This window comes from Heteronotia binoei, chromosome 8 (genome assembly GCF_032191835.1).
Source record: "Heteronotia binoei isolate CCM8104 ecotype False Entrance Well chromosome 8, APGP_CSIRO_Hbin_v1, whole genome shotgun sequence".
NCBI lineage: Eukaryota > Metazoa > Chordata > Lepidosauria > Squamata > Gekkonidae > Heteronotia > Heteronotia binoei.
The window spans coordinates 21,607,209-21,628,187 of NC_083230.1; the positions used below are offsets into that span (position 1 = coordinate 21,607,209).

Consider the following 20,979-nt stretch of genomic DNA (forward strand, 5'->3'; position numbering starts at 1 on the left):
GGCATATAAATATTTGGAGCAGAAATATTTATTAACCTACTATACACAGAATCAAAACTGCCATGTAAACATTTGTTAGTCTCAAATTTGGGAAGGAATTTGTACTTCCAACTCTAATGCGTGGAGGAATACAGGTGAGGTATAGTGGTTAATTCTCTGCTCAGTGAGGATAAAACAGATACTTGTATGTAGAGATGTAAAACGTGCCGAACAACCAAGGAAGAGAAGTCTATTGATGAAAGACTCCAGTTCAGCTTCCAACACCCCAGAAATCTAGATTTCAAAATCCAGACTTAGAAAATTGACCAAATAATTACTCTTGGGAGGAAAACAATACATTTTCACTGCGTGTATACAAAATGTGTGCCAGGCAAGCAGATTTTTACAATTTTTAATGTATCTAAAATGTCAGAATTTATGGCTGTCTTGAAGTTTAACAAGTCCCATATTCTGCTTAGTGCGGATTGAAAGACACTTCCTTTATTGTTCTCCCCCCTACATTTTATCATCACAATAACCATCCTGCGGGGCTGGTTAGATGTAGAGAGGGCAACTCATCCAATCTGAAGGCTTTAGGTAGTGTTATTTCATTGTTTTAATTTTATTGAACTTTGCTACAATCTCCTTGTAATGTGTAATTTCTAAGTATGGTTAAGGAGCTGGTATAGCAGTGACAATTAGCTATAACAGGAGTGTCAAATGTGCGGCCCAAGGGCTGGATCAGACCCCTGAAGGGCTCTTATCAGGCATGCAAGCATCTAATTGTCATCTGCTTCCTTCTCTCTTTCTCTCTTGCTTCCTTCTGCATCACAGCTTGCTTTGCCAGGCTTGCTCAATCACACAGGAGCTACAGAGCTATTTTCTCCATTGGCTGACTAGCACATCAAGCAACTTATGTACAAAAGCTCACAATGCCCAGCCATTTCGTGTTTTCCTCTGGGTCTTAGGTTCAAAGCATTGAGATATCTGTACTCAGAAGTAGATTTGCAGTTTACAAACACACTTGAACAACACTTGAACAGCATACTCAAGATTGCTACAGCACAGGCATTATCTCCAGATTTTGATGCAGTAATTCAGAGAAAAAGGTGTCAGTTATCAGAAACTGTTGAATAAACAAAATATTGCAACAGTGCAAATCTTTTCAGCATATTTTACTTTAAGATTTAAAAAAAAAAATTAATTGTGCTTGTGTCCTTTATAAAGTTTATATCTCTGCTACCTGGCAATAGGGAGCCCCGTGGCGCAGAGTAGTAAGCTGCACTATTGCAGTCAAAGCTCTGCTCATGACCTGAGTTTGATCCCTCCAGATTCGGAAATGGCTGGTGCTTGCACAGAGGACTACCTTTTAACCTGGCATTACATTTTATGACAAACATGGCCTGCCTGACAAAGTCTCGTTTATTTCAGATCCAGCCCTCATAACAAATGAGTTTGTCACTCCTGAGTTATTACCTGGAAGGAAGCCGGCAACAAACTCCATTCTAGTTACTGAGACTATTCCAATCTGCACAACTGCATTTATTCTCAAGAATGTTCACTCAACAATGAAATTCACTTGGCAAAAAGAAAAAAAAAATAAGAATGGAACACCTGCTGTTGTTGCTGTTCAGTCACAGTCAAGTCCGACTGTTTGCAACCCCATGGACAAAGTCACGCCAGGCCCTCCTGTCTTCTACCATCCTCCGAAGCCTGCTCAAATTCGTGTTTGTTACATCAGTAACACTGTCCAGCCATCTCATCTTTTGCCGTCCCCTTCTTTTGCCTTCTGTCTTTCCTAGCATCAGGATCTTCTCCAGGGAGTGCTCCCTTCTCATTTGGTGGCCAAAGCATTTGAGCTTCAGCATCTGATCTTCCAGGGAACAGTCTGGGTTGATATCCCTTAAGACTGACTGATTTGATCTTCTTGCAGTCCAAGGGACTCTCAAGATTCTTCTCCAGCACCACAGCTCAAAAGCATCGATTCTTCTGCGCTCGGCCTTCCTTATGGTCCAGCTCTCATAGCCATACATTACTACTGGGAATACCATCACTTTGACTATACGGACTTTTGTTGGCAGGGTGATGTCTCTACTTTTTATTATATTGCCCAGGTTCACTTTAGCTGTCCTCCCAAGGAGCAAACGCCTTTAAATTTCATGGCTACAGTCACCATCCGCAGTGATCTTGGATCCCAGAAATGTGAAGTCCGTCACTACCTTCCATGTCTTCCCCTTCTTTTTGTCACGGTGTGATGGGACCGGATGCCGTGATCTTAGTTTTTTTGATGTTGAGTTTCAAGCCTACTTTTGTGCTCTCCTCTTTCACCCTCAACAAGAGGTTCTTTACGTCTTCCTCACTTTCTGCCATTAGAGTGGTGTCATCTGCATATCTGAGGTTGTTGATGTTTTTCCCGGCAATCTTAATTCCGGCTTCTGCTTCATCCAGGCCAGCATTCCGCATTATGTACTCTGCATATAAATTAAATAAGGGTGACAATATACATCCCTGTCAAACTCCTTTTCCTATTCTAAACAAATCAGTTGTTCCATATCCCGTTCTGACAGTTGCTTCTTGACCCTTATATAGGTTTCTCAGGAGACAAGTGAGGTGGTCTGGTACTCCCATCTCTTTAAGGGCTTGCCACAGTTTGTTGTGATCCACACAATCAAAGGCTTTAGCGTAATCAATGAAATAGAAATAGACATTTTTCTGATACTCCCATGCTTTCTCCATAATCCAGAGAATGTTGGCAATTTGATCTCTAGTTCCTCTACCTCTGCAAAACCCAGTTTGAACTTCTGGTAGTTCCCGATCTACATACTGCTGAAGCCTAGCTTGTAGGATCTTTAACATGACCTTGCTGGCATGCGAAATGAGTGCAATGGTGCGATAGTTTGAACATTCTTTGGCATTACCCTTCTTTGGGACTGGAATATAAACTGACCTTTTCCAAACCTGTGGCCATTGTTGCGTTTTCCAAATTTATTGAAATAATGTGTGCATCACTTTAACAGCATCATCTTTTAGGACTTTGAATAGCTCAACTGGGATACCGTCATCTCCGCTCGCTTTGTTGTTAGTAATGCTTTCTAAAGCCCATTTGACTTCACACTCCAGGATGTCTGGCTCAAGATCAGCGATTTCACTGTCATGGTTGTCAAGGACATTATCCCTCTTGTATAATTTCTTCTGTGTCTTCTTGCCACCTCTTCCTGATCTCTTCTGCTTCTGTTAGGTCCCTACCATTATTGTCCTTTAGTATGGCCATCTTTGCACGAAACATTCCCTTGATTTCTCCAATTTTCTTGAAGAGATCTCTTGTCCTTCCCATTCTGTTATTTTCCTCTGTTGCTTTGCATTGTTCCTTCAGGAAGGTCTCCTTATCTCTCCTTGCTGTTCTCTGAAAATCTACATTCAGTTGGGTGAATTTTTTCTTTTCACCTTTGCCTTTCGCTTTCCTTCTTTCCTTAGCTATTTGTAAAGCTTCACCAGACAGCCACTTTGCTTTCTTGCTTTTCTTCTTCTTTGGGATGGTGCTGATTGCTGCCTTCTGTACAATATCACGAACCTCCGTCCATAGTTCTTCAGGCATTCTGTCTATCAACTCTAGTTCCTTAAACCTATTCTTCACCTCCACTGTATATTCATAAGGGATGTGATCAAGGTCAAACATGAATGGCCTAATGGCTTCTCCAGTTTTCTTCAGTTTAAGCCTGAATTTTGCAATGAGTAGCTCATGATCTGAGCTGCAGTCAGCTCCAGGTCTTGTTTTTGCTGACTGTAAGGAGCTTCTCCATCTTTGACTGCAGAGTATATAATCAATCTGATTTCTGTGTTGCCCATCAGGTGATGTCCATGTGTACAGTCACCTTTTAGGTTGTTGGAAGAGGGTGTTCGCTATGACCAGCTTGTTCTCTTGACAAAACTCTATTAGCCTTTGCCCGGCTTCATTTTGTTCTCCAAGGCCAAACTTGTCAGTTGTTCCGGTTACCTTATGACTTCCTACTTTGGCATTCCGGTCCCCTGTGATGAGGAGGACTAATCTTTTTGGGGTGTTAATTCTAGAAGGTGTTGTAGATCTTCATAGAACTGGTCCACTTCAGCCTCTTCTGCATCAGTGGTTGGGGCATAGACTTGGATTACTGTGATATTTAATGGTTTGCCTTGGATACGGACCGAGATCATTCTGTCATTTTTGAGATTGTATCCCATTTCTGCCTTCCTCACTCTCTTGTTAACTATAAAGGCTACACCATTTCTTTTACGGGTCTCTTGCCCACAATAATAAATGTAGTGATCCTCTGAGTTAAATTTACCCATTCCCGTCCATTTTAGTTCACTGATTCCCAAGATGTCAATGTTCAGTCTTGCCAACTCTTGTTTGACTACATCCAGCTTACCTTGATTCATAGATCTTACATTCCACATTCCAATGCAGTATTGTTCTTTGCCGCATCGTACTGTTCTTTCACCATCAGACACATCCACAACTGAGCATCCGTTCGGCTTTGGCCCAACCGCTTCACTCTTTCTGTGGTTACTTGGACTAACCCTCCACTCTTCTTCCCCAGTAGCATATTGGGCACCTTCTGACCTGAGGGGCTCATCTTCCAGCACCATATCTTTTAGCTTTTTGTTACTGTCCATGGAGTTTTCTTGGCAAAGATACTGGAGTGGTTTGCCATTTCCTTCTCCAGTGGATCACATTTTGTCTGGGTTCTCAGGTGTGGCCTGTCCATCTTGGGTGGCCCTGCATGGCATAGCCCACAGCCTCATTGAACCACGCAAGCCCTCTCGCCACGTCAAGGCAACACACAAAAATCAATTTTGTCATCTTTCCCAGAAAAGAACAAGAAAGGATATCTAAGGTTCATGTACTAATCAGGACATCTAAGATTCATGTATTAACCACCTTGATGAGACATTATATAATACAAATGAAACTGCAACCTTTTAAAATATCTAAATTCAATATATTATAGTGTTGATAATGACATTTCCCTGTATGCCTAATATCAGTTCACTTGGCAAGAAATTATCACAACTAGCATATTAAAAATATAGTGTATCCAAACAATTATTACAAACAGAATTTACTTTTTAAATAATATTTATTTGTAATTGTAACAAATAGAGCAACAATCTCCTGAACTGTTTACTAGTTTATGTGGAACAGAAAAAAAACCCTCCACAAAACAATTTTTAAAAATCCAGAAGTAACAATTTTTCATATTTCCTCTCCACAGTATTAAATAAAAATAAAAAACTCATTCTCATAAAAAGAATTGAAGAGGGGGGAAGTGAATAGAAGGGAGTGTAGGACTAAGTTTCAATGAATGGGCATGACCTAGGACTTGCTTCTCCTCAGTGCACAGAAATTAAAATAATCTGATACCAAACATATTTTTTAGAAATGATTTGGAAAATATTTGAACACCTTGTCTTAAAATATTTTATTCGTTATGTTAAAATAAAACGTTCCATAATCAATTTTTTTTAATTTTTTTCAATTTTTCCAATTTTGGGGGGGGAAAAAACTTCAGGAAAGAAAACAGAAAAAAAAGGGGGGGTTTTTCGAATTTTTCCGGGTTTTTTCCCAGGCCTTCACATCTCTACCCTCACAGTCCTTTCTCTGGATTGAAAAACTAGTATCACCACATTGAGCACGGGTGACATTTTCCAATCAACTTCTAAGGGAAACATTGGTAGAACTGTATGAAATAGTGTCTTCTCTTTTGCCCTACATGTTCTGCCTCCAACATCCGTTAAGACCAGACATGAAACAATCTTGTAGTTCAGATCCAGGGTGTTTGCTTCTGACATCAATTCCCACATTCTCTTTGTGTGCAACCAAAGTTGTTCACGTTTCAGTAGCTATCTTACGAATAGGAGCAATAAAAACAGTAAAATACATTTACAAACAATTCCTTCTCAAAACAGCATTAATTTGAGTCAATGTCATCAGTTTACTCCATATGACTGGAGTAAAATGTGAAATGACATAATTTTTGCTCATTTTCTGGGAGGGAAAATTTTTTAAAGCCAACCATTTCCATCTTCTAAAGCATTACATGGTTATATATATATATATATGAATCCCACTGTGATCTAATTTCCTCCTCATCCCTTAATACTTCAAGCCTGAGAGTATGTGCGCACACATGTGTTTCATTACCTAATCATACTTCAAATTCCTATTTAAAATACATTCCACCCTCGAGTTCTGTCTATGCACTAGGAATCCTGCAGAGCTTTGAATTTTACCCCATTTTGTGGGTGTCCTCCCAAAGCAAAATTAATTTGCAGTGCGTGTTGGGCTAGAGGAGATATAGAAAACAAACTAATTCTCAAGCCAAAGAACTCTGGAAATGTGTTCCAATCCATTCCACGTTTATGTGCACCGTTAAGCTAAGTAAGACTTTTTGCAGTTAAAAACTGAACACAGTTTAAAATATGTGTAAATCACTATCAGTCTGAAGGTCATCAACAGCTGGTTATTTACTTGTTGCAAGTATCCCCCTTCAAAAGCTTTGGAACAATTATTGTTTCAAGAGGTTGTTCTTCACCTCCTACCTGAGCCCTAGGAGAGGCCTGTTTTTTCAAATAATCAGTCACAATAAAAGTCCCTAGCGCAAAGCATCTGAAGAGCAAGCGTGGGCACCGAAATGGCACAATGCAAAATGCTGATTCAAGTGAAGCCACCAAATGAGCTTCAGTTTACACTAATAATCATCACTGGAACAGAAAAAATAATTGCACATTTGTCCAAAAAGGACCAATTCCTCAATATTTGCATATACATCAGAACAGACTCAGACAGCCTTCTGGCTCAGTGGGCACTGTTAGTAGGTGGTAAATGAGAGAAAAGTCAAGCAGAAGGAACAGTTAATCTTTGGGAGGCCAAGGAAGCAGGTGGATGCTGCAGTGCTAGGCAGCCTGATGGCTTGAGTTTTATACAACCAAATTAATGTCTGTCTCTGGGTAAGCAATTTGTTCGGTGGCTCCAGTTGCAGACCTGCCCACTGGGGGTCAGGGAAAATCAGAAGCTTTATAACGAAATATTAAGGGGAAAGGGGAAAATATTAAGGGGAAAGGGGAAAGGACATTAAATGGAAACAGTCTCGATGAACCCACTTAAGTTGCATTTTTCTTAAGATGGACTAGAAAGTCCCATTTCCTTGGCACGTCTCCTGAAACAGAAAGAAAAGGAAAACAAGAGCAAAGCTCGTAACGCCACTGCCTCCAGAAGCAGTAAGTGAATCACTGCCTCGTATAGTAACTTGCAGTAACTTGTTTAGTAACTTCCAGATAGACGGGTATTTGATTAGGTGCAAATGCATTGGTGTTTGTTTCCCGCCAAGGAACCATGTCATTCATGCAGAGGGATTAGAAAAACCAAAAAAAAACCCTAAAGAATGAGTTGGAAATATATATTACTATGAAGATCTAACACAGGGGTGTCAAGCTCATTTGTTGTGAGGGCTGGATCTGACATAAATGAGACCTTTTATGTGTGTCATAAAACATAATGCCAGCAAGCGGAAGATATAAACTTTACAGGGCACAGGCAAATACAACTAAAGATTTTTTTTCTTTACTTAAAATAGAACATGCTTAACAGATTAGCATGTTTGCAATATTTTAACAGTCTCGGGTGACTAACACTGAATTGCTCTGAATTACTGCATCAAAATCTGGAGATAATGTCTCCAGCAATCTTGACTATGCTGTTAAGGTAAGTATCTGTAAATTGCAAGCCTACTTTTGATTTATTGACATTCACTACAGATATCTCATGGCCAATGCTCTGTGCCCTAAGACCCAGGGGAAAACATGAAATGGCTGGGCATTCTGAGCTTTTGTACATAAATTGCTTTGTATGCTAATCAAGAACATGTAAAGGCATCACGACATAGACTGAGAGCTATGTGTTTCTCTATAAAACTATAATCTTCCCTAGAAAAACAACTGCAACTCATGCAAGAATAGAGAGACAGCCATGTATAGTGGTCACTATCAGCCTACTATCTGGGATATCTAGGTTCAAAAGCCCCAGTCTACACAGGAAATGTGCTGAACACACACTCTCAGCCTAATCCACCTCACTGTAGATTGTGGTTATTCCTCATTTAAATAGTTCCCATTGCTTTCCTATTGAGAAAGCCTGGATCAGGGCATGAATACAGTGAAAAGTGAGAAGGAACCCAGTTGCACCCAGGAGACCTGACAAAATGAGCTTAACAACACACACACACCAGAGAGAGACAGACAGACAGACAGAGACAGAGTTAGAGACACAGAGAGAGACAGACAGACAGACAGAGACAGACAGAGAATGAATAACAAGGCAAAAAGCTCATATCTTGAATAAAACTGTGTTAAATGTTTTAGAGGTGCTTGTTTGTATTTCTTCAGTGGGATTGAGGCAGCTGAGCAAATCAGTCTCTGTTCTTTTCCTCTTTCCCTTCCCTCTTCCCCAAGGGAGGAAGAGGAAAGAGAAGCCTCAGCCAATGGGGGGGGGGGTGAGCTTGGCTCTGTAACTCTGCTGTTTGATTAAGAGAACAATCGCACAGCAGAACTACAGAGCCAAGCCCCTCCATTGGCTGAGGCACCTCCTCCCTTGGGGAAAAGGAAGGGGGGGGAATACAGAAAGAGCAAGAGGCTGTTTGGCTTGGATGCATCGCACAGAGAAACAGAAAATAGCAACCAAAGAAATCAGGAGAGGGAAAAGGAAGCAGATGAGGGCTATTTGCTGGGGGGCCTGATTGGAGCTCTCTGGAAGGTGGATTAGGCCCATGGGCCGCATATTTGACACCCCTGATCTAACATTTAACCTTCCTGAGTCAGAGAAGCCTTCACGGACATACTCTGCCATGCACATTTTTAAAAAACTCTTGCTACAGATAATATCTAACAAGACAACTGGTTCCCGATGGTATGCTTTTCCTTCTATTTTGGACAGAATAATTTCCTTGATATTATTTCAGCACTGAAAGGAGCCTTATCTTCTGTCACATCACATCTTCTTTGCACGTCCCAGATTGGTTGCCCCTAATAAAATGTATTACATTGATTTCCACCTCTGCTTTTAGCACTAACCCTTGTGGCACTCTGGTGCTGTTATGTACCAAGTTCAGGTCTTAAAAAAAAAAGTAGGAACACACAGGAATGCAGTTCCGGCTGGCTTGGCATCAGGGGGAGTGGCCTAATATGCAAACGATTTCCTGTTGGGCTTTCTCTACAAAAAAAGCCCTGTGTGAATCAATGGTGACGTCAGGGGGTATGGCCTAATATGCAAATGAGTTCATGTCAGGCTTTTTCTACAAAAAAAAAAAAAGCCCTAAGTTAATATAATGCTTAAGCTGAAGCAAATATCCATTGCAAGCCAGAATCATGATGCCCATATTTTGATGGGCCATTCTGCTAGAATCAGCCAATCAAGAAGCAAGGCATTTTGGCAGTGCCGGATTAAACCCTGTGGAGGCCCCTAGGCAGTTGAAATCTCGGGGGGCCCCCTCACAAATTATCTCCTACTCAACCTATATCTCCTACTCAACCCTGCCTGGTCTTTTACACTTAACTTCCATTGAACATAGCAGGATTTAGTTTAACAGAAATATATGCAAGCCTCATTTTGGGCAGGAGCTCACAGGAGCAGAAAATATTTTAGATTCGTGGTTAAGAACTGAAATTGGGTGAAATGAAGAAGGGAGTGTGATATCCTTGCCTGGTTTTGGAATAACTGTTATAGTAGTATCATACCATGTTTTAGGCATTGTTTCTTTAGTCATAATATTATTGCAAGTGATCAACAAAGGTTCCAAAATGACCTGCTTAAACTTTTTGTAGAACTCTATGGGGATGCCATCGTTGCCAGGTGCCTTATTGTTCTTTAAGTTGTTAATGGCTTCTGACAGTTCTTGATAAGAAATAGGTTGCTCCATAAAGGATTGGTGTTCCAGTGAAATTGTTGACTTAAAATTAATAGCCTCTATATATTGAGAAATCAATGAGGAGTCACAATACTCTGAAGAGTATAACTTTTGGTAGAATTTACAAAATGTCTGTGCTATTTCTGAGGCCTTGGAATGTAGTTTCCCAAATGCATCCTTAATAGAATAGATTAAACATGATGCTGTATGTTGCACTGTCCTATAATTTAATATTTTCATGGATTTGGCAGTCCTTGTAAAGTATTTTTGTTTTAATAGCATTCATTTCTTCTGTATAGTATTGGTTTCTAATAGATCAATTTTTTTCCTTTCTTGTTCTAATTTCTGCAGTGTTTTCCTACCCCCATGCTTTGCATATTTTTGTTCTAAGGTTTTTATATTACGGAGAAGCTGCTGTTTAACTTTCTCCCTTTGTTTTTTACAGCATGAAGCCAAAGTTGTCAATTTTCCTCTCAGAATTGTTTTAAATGCATCCCACACTGTTTTCTGGGGGAGCTCACAATTCATATTAATATCAAAATATACTTCAATGCTTTTTTTTAATGTCTTCATTAAAGGTTTCATTCTGCAGTAAAAGTTTATTCATTTTCCAATGTATCTCACTTTTGTTAGTATATTGCGTAGTTAATGAACATGATACCCAGGAATTATCTGAGACCACCCTAGGTCCCATGTCTGCGGTATGTATTCCTTATAGCAGTGTGTTTGATACTATAATATAATCGATTCTGGTACATATGTCCCTTATAGTAGTGTGTTTGATACTATAATATAATCGATTCTGGTACGTATGTCATGCCTGGCTGAATACTAAGAATATTGCCTAATTCCTGGGTCAACATGCAGCCATGCATCTGTTAAGTTGTATTGTGTTAATAAAGTTGTAAGTTCTGTAGTTTTGGATGAGCCTCTGTGTCCTAGGAAAGGTAAATACAGTCAAAACCGTTGGGGAAGCTTGGAGGCTATTTAAAACTACAATCCTGGAAGCTCAGATAAAATATATACCATAAGTTAGGAAAGGCACAAACAGGTATAAGAAAAGGCCTGCATGGTTAACAAAGTAATGGAAGCTGTAAAAGGTAAGGACTACTTTAAGCAGTGGAAAGCTAGTCCAAGTGCGATTAATAAAAGGTAACACAGGCTGTGGCAAATCAAATGCAAAACTGTGATCAGGCAGGCAAAAAGGGACTATGAGGAACATATTGCAAAAAACATAAAGACCAACTATAAAAATTTCTTCAAATATATTAGAAGCAGGAAACCAGCCAGGAAGGCAGTGGGGCCCTTGGATGACCAAGGGGTAAAAGGAATACTGAAGGAGGATAGGGAAATGGCTGAGAAGCTGAATGCATTTTTTGCCTCAGTCTTCACTGTGGAAGATGAGAAGTGTTTGCCCACTCCAGAACTGCTAATTTTGGAAGTGGTATTGAAAGACCTGAGTCAAATTGAGGGGACAAGAGAGGAGGTCCTACAACTGATAGATGAATTAAAAACTAATTAGTCACCAGGTCCGGATGGCATACATCCAAGAGTTCTGAAAGAACACAAAGTCGAATTTGTGGATCTCCTGACAAAAATATGTAATCTTTCATTGAAATCTGCCTCTGTTCCTTAGGACTGGAAGGTAGCAAATGTCACTCCCATCTTTAAAAAGGGTTCCAGAGGAGATCCGGGAAATTACAGGATCAAAATTAAAGTCAGTCTGACTTCAATACTGGGAAAGTTGGTAGAAAGCATTATCAAGCACAACCCTCAGAAAGTGGTCCCTTCCTACTGTATTTAAGCTCCAGAATGGAACTATTTATTTCATACCTCAGCCTTGTCAGATTTGTGAAGTGATGTGCTACCACTTGCCTCAATATTTACACAGTTGGTATTAAAGCAAATATTTTTAGAAAACTGTTTGCTTTGATGTCCTCTGCATTAAAAAAAAATCTTGCATCTCCAATGAACACACACCAGAGGAGGATAAGAAAACCTATCGGTACTTTCCATCATACAAGGGCAGCTGTGAAAATGAAGTCATTTTTGCAGTTCAGGTTTCCCATTTGGCACTATAGCCTATTTATACAAAACAAGCTGTATGGCTTTTTGCTGGAAGCTAAAGAAACATTTTTTAAATGACCATAACAACCCGTAACTGTTGCTTCAATTGGAAAGAACCCTTAAAACAGATGGCCACATGAGAACAGAGAGAGAACACTCCACTGATAACATATTTATTTCACAGACATCCTATTACAGATCACCCACTTCACTGCTGAATTTAAAGTCATTAGTAGTACAGAACCACCTTCCAGAGGCATATCTGTCAGTCACTGAACATCCCACAACAGCCATAAAATGCTTGTGGCTAGAAATAGTCCCCAAATCCAGCTTAGTAATAGACAGAAGGCAGTTCCTTTTTCACTGGAGGCTTGTAATTCTAAAAAGCTCATCCCCAGCACAAAAAAAGGCAGAAAACATCTGTGGCATCCCCCAAAAGAAGTTCACTGTCTCTGTCACAAGTCTGTTGAGTGCAAAGCATTTACCCTCCTCTTCACACATTGTACAGCATACCGCCCTTTGATGTATGTATTTTGAGGCACATAAGCATTCGCTAAGTGGTGAGAGTGTCGTTTTTTTTAAAAAATGGAACAATTATCGCTGAACATTGATGATATGGTGATCTGCCCTAAAAATGTTTACATACAAAAAGAGGGGCTTTTTGTTAATTTGTTTGTTTTTAAACAAGGAACACAACAGCTCAAGGCAAGACAACACAATATAATGAGCTCAGAAACATGTTTTGTGTGCTTCTCAGTTAAAGATGTGATCAGCAAGAAAATTATAAAGGGGTTTCAATTCAGCAACCTGTTACTGAACTTTCTTGACTTGCAAACCAAATGATCCGGCATTCTGAAACCATTTCGAATTTTATGTAAACTTTATACCTAGTTACAGATCTGCTTATATATCTTTTGCATCTTTTACATATTTAGAAGGCCTAAGGTACATGACTTTGAATATTGAGTGTGATGCTTTTTGGAGACCTAACTAGGGGATCAAAATCACATATGCAAAGAGTGGCACAATCATTGCTTGCAACCTATCTTCATTATGACAGTCGCTTATTTGCTATATTTATATCTTGCCTTTCTCCTATTTGGAAACACAAAGTGGCTTACATCTTTCTCCTCACCTCCATTTTATCCCCACCAGAACTCTGTGAAGTAAGGTAGGCAAAGTGTGTTTGACTGGCCCAAGGTCATCCAGACAGCTTCCACTGCAGGGCAAGGACTGGAAACCTAGATCTCCCAGATACTATGTTTGACACTCTAACCCAGGGGTCCTCAAACTTTTTAAATAGGGGGCCAGTTCACTGTCCCTCAGACTGTTGGAGGGCCGGACTGCCGTTACTGTACAAGGCCGCGGGCCGTCAGTTCTCCGTCTTCTGCATCTCTCTCCCTTCCCCACACCACACACCCCGGCCTGGGAACTCACCTCACCTCGGTATCACCTCACACTCTGTGTCTCCGCCGCCTCAGCCCAGTGCCGGAAGTGCGCGTTGCTAACGCGAGTTTAGGTCAAACGTCACTTCCAGTCTGATTTTGCCATAACCCGGCGGGCCGCATAAACGTCCTCAGCGGGCCGCATATGGCCCACGGGCCGTAGTTTGAGGACCCCTGCTCTAACCACTACCCCACACTGGCTCTCATTCCTTAATACCTCTATTCAATAGGATTTATTCCCCAGAAAAGTGTTCGATTAGGGTTACAGAACCAAACAGAAGTCTAACAAATAAAACTGAAGCAAAGCATCTGTCTGTTACCATGACAGATTAAATGATGCAAAAATCCACAGGAATAGCCCAGTTTCAGTAAACTATACACAGTAGTATAGACCACAGTCCCTAATAATGTTTCCAAGTAACTTTGTGGACACAACTCTGTTCCCAGTACAGAAAAACTATCTTGAATAATTCAGTTTTACATAGTTTGCAGAAAGCCAGAGTATGAGAGTCATCCTGACTACCTCAAGCAGGCCATTTCATAAGGTGGGGACCAGAAAGGAGAAGGCACACTTAGGGGCAGTTTTTTGCATCTGCAGAAGACCCTGTTCCAGTGAGTGAAGCAGTCACTGAAGAACATGCAGGGAGAGGGGATCTTGCAGAAATGAGAGTCCAAGGCCATTAAGGGCTTTGTATGTGATAGCTTATACTTTAAATTGAGCCCATTAACTGATAGGCAGCCAGTGAAATGCCTGCAGGATAGGAGGACGCTCCATCTAGTCCCAGTAATAGCTCAGCCACAGAATTCTACACCAAGTGGAGCTTCCAAATTGAATTTGTGGGGAGAGCAATATATAGCACATTGCAGTAGAGCAATTTCACTCTCAATGTTACTACTGCAAGGATCCAGGTGACCAGTCAACCATATCAAAGTAAAGGGGACATCTTTTGGGCTAGGCTGAGTTGACTGAAAGCCTTTTTTGAAACTACATTAACTTGCTCTCCAGTAATAATGTTGGGTCTAATTTAGCCACAAGACTTTTAACTGAGTCAGCAAGGGTCAGGTGAACTCATCGAAAGCGAAGAATACAGTGTCCTTCAAGAGGTCTGCCTTCCCAGCCAGCACGGCCTCTGTATTTTCAGGGTTTAGTTTCAATTTGTTCACTCTGAGCCAAGTTAACACAGCAGCCTTGAAGTTACTCAGGACCTATACCAGATCACCAGGGAGTTTGGATAAGGATATATGGAGCTGGGTATCCTTCACATATTGATGATATCCAACCCCAAAGCTACCAATGATTTTGTCCTAAGTGTGTTACATAGAGACTGACGAACACGGAGGATAGAACTGCACCTTGTAGAATTCCGTGGGATAGATCCCACATTGATGATAACTGGTCTCCCATAGAAAAATTGAGTCCAATCTGTGAGGAATGATTTAAACCAGTCAGCACATACCTCCTGATACCACTTCCGCCTCCAAGAGCCTCAAGAAGATGGCATGATCTACTGCAGGGGTGGCCAACGGTAGCTCTCCAGATGTTTTTTGCCTACAACCCTCATCAGCCCCAGCCAGCATGGCCCAATGGCTGGGGCTGATGGGAGTTGTAGGCAAAAAAACATCTGGAGAGCTACTGTTGGCCATCCCTGATCTACTGTATCAAAGACCAATAAATCCAATAAGACCAACAAGGAAGTCTTGTCCGATAAGTCCAATAAGACCAACAAGACCTACACTCATATGAAGGTAATCTGCTAAAGTTATTGCTTTGTCAAGAAAGGGCATGAAAAGAGACTGGCACACAATAATTGGCCACATCCTTTTTCTGGTTGAAGGTGCCTGGAGTTTGTGACTGATTTATAATAAATAATATGGATTAGTTGATATGGTCTTTACATGATTTTAGCAGCCAGGATGACCAAGGATCCAGAGTACAAATAGTGGCTTTCATCCGTCTCAGAATCTTGTGGCACTGTATTAGTCCTGTCTTCTACTGTACCTATGTTACATCCAGGCCAGAGAATATTCTCAATATTTCATTAGCAAAAAACTTGGCAAAAGTATCACTGCTAATTATCTCTTCCTGAGACAATGAAGGCTCAGATTCTGGTGTCAGTCAGTAATTGCTGAGCTATCTTGAACAACTTCCGTGACTGTGAGCTAGCTGATGCTACTGTAGCAGAGTAGTAACATTTATTTGTCACTGTTATCACCACTTCACAGGTCATCCAGTGGGCTCTATAGCATAATCTGTCAGATTCATTACAGGTCCACTGCCAGAGTCATTCTAGATGTCTCCCCCAGCCCTCTTCAGATCACCCAGTTCTGTGGTAAACCAGGTTTACACCACAGGAATGGATGTGGTCATAGAGAAACAACGTTGTTGATCGTTTCAAGGAGTTTCATGTTCCAAACTATCACTGAAGCCTCAGCTGAACATGTGTTTGGGATCCTAAAATCTGCCAGAGCATTCTAAAATTCAGAAGGATTCAGTAGGAGTCCAGTAGGGTTACTGTGGGCAGACCATTTTATTTATTTGTTTGTTTAATTCCATTTATATTTTGTCCTTCCTGCCAAAACAGGTTCAGGGTGGTATCCCCTCTCGTTTTAACCTGCCCCCCTCTATTACGGGGTGTTCCAGTCAAATTTTCCTTGGCTTTAAGTAAGTAGTTATCAGAAAGTCAAACTTCTAACCCTGAAATCATGCCTCAACTACTCATGCCTCAAGTCAAACTTCTAACCCTGAAATCATGCCTCAACTACTCATGCCTCAAGTCAAACTTCTAACCCTGAAATCATGCCTCAACTACTCATGACTCAAGTCAAACTTCTAACCCTGAAATCGTGCCTCAACTACTCAGTTCAGAAAATTAAATCCAAGGTGTGACCTCTTTCATGTGTTGGGCCTATCACAATTTGATAGAGGTCTAAGGCAGTCAACAAGACTAGAAAATCCTGAACTGTCCTGGCAAGGTATTGGATATTGAAGTCCCTCAGAACAATCAGTCTAGAAGTTACCAAAGTACCTCTACTAATATATCGTGTGCCCACTGCGGAACTAGGTGGCTGGTAGACAAGAAGAATGCCTAATCCGGGGGTGTTGAACATGCAGCCCGGGGGCCAAATTAGGCCTCCAGAGGATTCCTATCAGGCCCCCAAACTGGCTGTCATCTGCTTCCTTCCGCATCACAGCTTGCTTTCCCAGGCTTGCTCAATTGCACAGGAGTAAAGACTCTGTTTTCTCCATTTGCTGAGGCTCCTCTCTTGGGGAGGAAGGGGGGAGTTATAGCTTGCTTTGCCAGGCTCTCTGAATCACACAGCAGAGCTACTGAGCCAAGCCTCTGTTCCTTCTGTTGGCTGAGGCTTCTCCCCCTCCTGGTCCCCTGGGGAAGGAAGAAAAGAACCAGAGCTTCCTTCGCCCAGTTTCGTGGATCCCATGGGGAGAGATACAAAGAAAGCACCTTTAAGACCAATAAGTGCTAATGTTTTAAGCATGCTTTATTTTAAGTTTTAGAAAAATCTTGTCCTTTATCAAGTTTATATCTCTGCTGCCTGGCATTACATTTTATGACACACACGGCCCAGCCCGGCAAGTCTCATTTATGTCAGATTCGGCCCTCATAACAAATGAGTTCGACACCCCTGGCCTATCTGCCAGCCCCTAGTGTAAGGTACATGCAGTCAATGCCAGCAACAGTTTGCACTAGAAGTCCACAGAAGTTGAAGGACTCACAGAGGATAACAGCCATACCTCTGCCTCAGCCAGCTGTATGGGGGAGGGATGGGCACAAACCTGAACCACAAACCAAACCATAACCCAGGAGGCTCATTTACAAAACTAACCAAATCATGGCCCTTTAAATGGGGTTTAAGCCCAAAAACAGCTGAGCAGCAGGGATTAGTTTGCTCCCCACTGCTCAGCTCTTTCAGGCTGTCTTGCGCAGCCCCTTTAAAGCTTAGAGGGACTGCAAAACAGCACAAAAAACAGCCATGCAGCACGGAGGCGCTCCTGCCATGAAGCTGTTTTGGACTGTCTTGTGCAGTCCCTTTAAAATGACTGCAGAAGGCAGCCCAAAAACAGCAGCTAGCAGAAAGGAGGGGGAATCTCCCAGGAAGGGGGACCCAGTGTTGCACAATAGTAATGTAGACATGTGGGAAAAGGGGGTCCCTAGTATCATCAACTCTCAACATGGTATGAAGTTTGGAAAGGTAGTGAGTAGACTTGCCAAACACTGGCCATCTTTGATAAATCCGACCCCCGTACCTCCCAGCTCCCACTTGCACTGAAACAGTTCAAATATCTTGTTCTAGGTAAGCATTTCTCCCAACTGCTGCTAATAAACTTCCCCAACAACCTACAATCCGGATCAGGTTTCCAAATTCTTTATTCAAATGAGCACTAAGTTAACAAGTGAGACAATTAGCTATTTACTTAGGGGGGGTGGGAATGGGTACATCTCTGTACAGATCTTGTTTTCGTCTTATTGTACAGATTTTTTTTCTTCTTCTTTCAAACCTACACACTTCCAGGTTGTTTCCAATGGTACGGTAATAACATATTTCGCAACATTTCTGATTGCTAACATGCAGACATCAACTGCATTCCCTCATGGCCAAGGCCATCATGGTGACAACCGTCTGTTTCGATATTTGTCAAGAAATGAAAGTTTTACACAGAGATTACACTCTAGACTTATCATTCCCTTTCATCACCCCCACATTAAGCAATTGCCTGATTACTGGACAGTTGCCAATAGCTGACATCCCAGTTCAAGTTACGTTTGGAATGCTTCGTTCAGCATCTGACTTAATGTGCCTGCTATAAACTGTTTTCTTCAAATTAAACAAAGACAGCCCATGCAATATAAAATATGCACTGAATACGTTTGCCCTGACGTTTTATTGATTTGTGAACTAATAGTCCTTTTAACATGAAAGAAGCGAGGACAAGGATGGTCAAACAGTAACGTGAGAGCCACATGTGTTTCTTTCACACGTATAGTGTGGATCTCAAAGTCCCCCCTGCCCTGTTGACCAGTTTGGAAAAGGCATTTCTCTCTTTAAAACACTTCCCCAAGCCAAGCCAGCTGGCAGCTTGGAGAATGAATTTAAAGTTGCTTTTAAGTTTGACCACCACTGAGCTAGGAGCTGGATCCAGACTACGTTTTCCATCAACATAAGATAACGTTCCTGACTCCCTCCTCCCACAGATTTTCATAGGCTTCCCAATCCCCAGGTCCCAGCGGGGGATCCCCTGGTTTTACAGGCTTCCTCCCTCCCCCAGCCAGCTGGCCGGCGGGGGAAGCTCCACCCCCACAGCCATTATGCACCTCCAGGAACGATTCCCATAGGGAATGATGGGGAATTGATCCGCGGGTGTCAGGGGCTCTGGGGGGACTGTTTTTTGAGATAGAGGTGCCAAATTTTCCATATAGCATCTAGTGCCTCTCCCCAAAATACCTCCCAAGTTTCAAAAGGATTGGACCAGGGTGTCCAATTCTATGAGCCCCAAAAGAAGGTGCCCCTATCCTTCATTATTTTCTATGGAAGGAAGGCATTCTAAAAGGTGTGCTGTCCCTTTAAATGTGATGGCCAGAACTCCCTTGGAGTTCAATTACGCTTCTCACACCTTTGCTCCTGGCTCCGCCCCCAATGTCTCCTGGCTCCACCCCCAAAGTCTCCTGGCTCCACCCCCAAAGTCCCCAGATATTTCTTGAATTGGACTTGGCAACCCTAGATTTTCAAGAAATGCTGCTCCTGAGGGGAGGAGAGGGAGAAAGGGGGAGAGAAGGAGAGGGGGAAGGGGAGAAAGAAGGAGGGGGAGAGAGAGAGAGAATGAATGAGAATGAGAATCAATCACTTAAAGGAGAAATTTTGGCCTTGGAACATGGTGAAATATTTCAAACCAAACCTTAATCAGAGCTAAATCTTATTTCAGTACAAGATCTCAGTCCTGGCACAAACGAAGTGATTTGCATTCCATTTCACTCAAACATGTGCAAAGTGTTTCATTCATCACCGACTAAACTCAATGAGCTTCACATAAAATAAATGAGAAATACAGACTTCCAGTGCAAAAGATGCGATCTCTGATAATGCTTGAACGTGTCTCTTTTTTAGATAGAGTACTGCTTCAAATTCCCTGTTCTCCCATACCACATTAAGTTTTATATCTTTAATCAATCAGTTCAAAGTTAATTTACCTGCTACCTGAATCCAAGAGGATTCCCTACATCTAATGTGTTTACTGGGTCTCCTAACAAGCTCTTTCCTGCTCTTGGGCACTTTACCTAGTAATTAAGTGGAAGCCATAGCAAAGGTGAAACTGACAATAAAACAATGTGTACAGTATGAGAGCAAGCAATCCCAAGGTGGTCTCTTCAGGTCTATTCTATGGGGTTACTCCCAAGAAAGTGCTCTTAGCATGACACTGTTAGTTACTTTTCAGAAGGAAGGAAAGACGAAAGGAAGAAAGGGTAAAGCTTTTACAAGCTTTTAAAGAAAAAATTACCCTCACAATAAAATATTAATTTCAGTGCAAGGTGGTTGCTTTTTTTAAAAATGCGGGGAAACGTTCAAGACAGTTGACTTCTCATTTTGTGGTCTCCAAAAAGAAGCATTCTACCACATGTCTCTGATGAATGCGTAAGATTGCCGCAAAAATTAAAGACAGAAACACCATCCCCCCAAAAAGAGTTTGTAAAATAGACTCAAGGGTCTCACCCCCACCCCCACACCAAAGGCTATACAGCATTCAACTCTGCTTGATCAGTTTTGTAATCCCTTAAGGAATGATCTAATCAGAAGATGAAGAAGATATTGGATTTATATCCCGCCCTCCACTCCGAAGAGTCTCAGAGCGGCTCACAATCTCCTTTACCTTCCTCCCCCCCACAACAGACAGCCTGTGAGGTAGATGAAGATATTGGATTTATATCCCGCCCTCCGCTCCGAAGAGTCTCAGAGAGGCTCACAATCTCCTTTACCTTCCTCCCCCACAACAGACACCCTGTGAGGTGGGTGGGGCTGGAGAGGGCTCTCACAGCAGCTGCCCTTTCAAGGACAACCTCTGCCAGGGCTATGGCTGACCCAAGGCCATTCCAGCAGGTGCAAGTGGAGGAGTGGGGAATCAAGCCCGGTTCTCCCAGATAAGAGTCCGCTCACTTAACCACTACACCAGACTGGCTCTCCACTACACCAATCAGTGCTTATTAGAACCATAAAATATGCTCTGCCGCCCAGACAAAACACAAGGAATTGGACCAATGGAAGGAGAAAGACTGTGAGCAGTCATGTTAAGTGCATCCATCAAATGAATACTATTTGTACCATTTGGACACTCCAGATTCCTCTGTAACACATGCTGTGTCTGTACATAATCAAGTTAGACAAATAATCCAGCTAGGCTTGTTAAAGGTAGGAGGAAGTATTCTTTGGTTTAAAAAAAAGTGTAACCTATTTAAACAGTTTCAGTCCAAAGTTCAGCATTCACAGAAATCAATAGTTACAAGCCTGCCCTTGGACAATTCAATTAGGAAATGATCCAAATGCAG

General features: G+C 41.7%; 1 long non-coding RNA gene across 1 annotated transcript in view; it reads right to left on the reverse strand.

Annotated features, from left to right (window-relative positions):
- Window positions 1-20,979, reverse strand: part of LOC132576043 (uncharacterized) — a 285,396-nt gene that overhangs the window by 125,910 nt on the left and 138,507 nt on the right. The gene's annotated exons all lie outside the window — the stretch shown is intronic.